Consider the following 1,396-nt stretch of genomic DNA (forward strand, 5'->3'; position numbering starts at 1 on the left):
CCTTTGCGAGGCCCTGAGAACCCACCGAGGGCTGGGAACCCCTCTGCCTCTGTTGGAACACTGTAGGCGTCCCTATCAGTTGAGACACTCCTAAGGACTGCTCGGGTCAACACATCGGAGGCCAGAGTTCCGACCCCAGCTCCCACTTTGAGAAACTCCTGCCTGATCATCCCGCCAGAGGCGAGGACGGGTTCGTGAACCTCATGCATCTCCAAAGCCCAGCTCACCCCGTCTGGACACGGGAGGCGGTGCAGCTTGTGTGCAGGGGTCGAGGGCTCCCGAGTCTCCCTCTTTAGCCTCCTGGGCCAGGTGGCAGGTGAGCTGAATCCCACAGGATCGGAAGGAGGTGCGGGGAGGCGCAGCGCCCTCCAGCTCTGGAGAGCCCGCGGGCCAGCTCGTGCCCGATCTCGCACGCCTTGGGGGAGAATGTAGGTTGATCTTCAGCATAGAGGAAAGCACAGGGAAGAGCGTACGTGGGGAGGAACCGGTCAGATCTCTGCTGCTGAGAGAAGCACGCGGTGCACGGGCCACAGGAGACCACGTGGGGGCTGCGGAGGCAGGGGGTGGTCTCATCGCCCACTGGGGAAGACTGGCGAGGGGGAGGGAGCGAGGGTGTGGCCCTGTCGAGTGTGGTCTGGGGGCCTGTTGCACCCCCAGATGCGGAGGCCCGTGCTCCGAGTGGCTGGTGGTGGTCCCTGGAGCGGCGGTAGCCGCTCTCTGCAGCCGGCTCGCCCTTCGCAGCTCTCTTCAGCCACCTCCAGCGAAGCCACCTCGCTCTTAGCAGCCTCTGAGCCCACAGAGACAACGGCAGCCGCAGGGGGCAGTTCCCTCCCGGTCCTGCCACTGGCCTTGGAACACGTCCCCTCCCCTCCTGGGCACGGCAGCCGAGGTCCCCACCCCTGCTTCTCAAGCTCCCTCGGCCTTGCTCGGTTCACCCTCTGCCGTCTTCAAAAGTGCCATTCCCAAAGTGCAATCAGCTCACCACGTCCTTCCCCAGCCCCTGCCTTCTCTCCCCACCAAGCTCCTCGGACAAGCAAGTTCTTAAATTCTTGAGTCTCCTGCCCCCGGCCACGGCCTCACTTCCCTGAGCTTCCCCTGGCGCCATCCGGCCTCTCCATCGAAGCCAGCCCTCAACCAGGTCACCGCCAGCTAACGAACGCCCTCCCCTTGCAGGCGTCACACCCTCGGCCGCAAGCACGCCCTGCCCCTTCCCCTCCACTTACTCCACCGGATCCTCTTTCCCCTCTCAGACTGCATAGGGGTGCCTGCGGTTCACTGGGCCGGGCCCCTTCCCCCTCAGTCCTTGCCCTGAGGGTGGCCCCTGCTTCCCCAGGCCATCTATGGGTCACTCGTAGGCTGGGCCAGGGAAGACTCGAGATTGGGTCTCCCGAGGAGC

Source organism: Neophocaena asiaeorientalis, unplaced genomic scaffold, assembly GCF_003031525.2.
Source record: "Neophocaena asiaeorientalis asiaeorientalis breed wild unplaced genomic scaffold, Neophocaena_asiaeorientalis_V1.1 scaffold1004, whole genome shotgun sequence".
In the NCBI taxonomy this organism is placed as follows: Eukaryota; Metazoa; Chordata; class Mammalia; order Artiodactyla; family Phocoenidae; genus Neophocaena; species Neophocaena asiaeorientalis.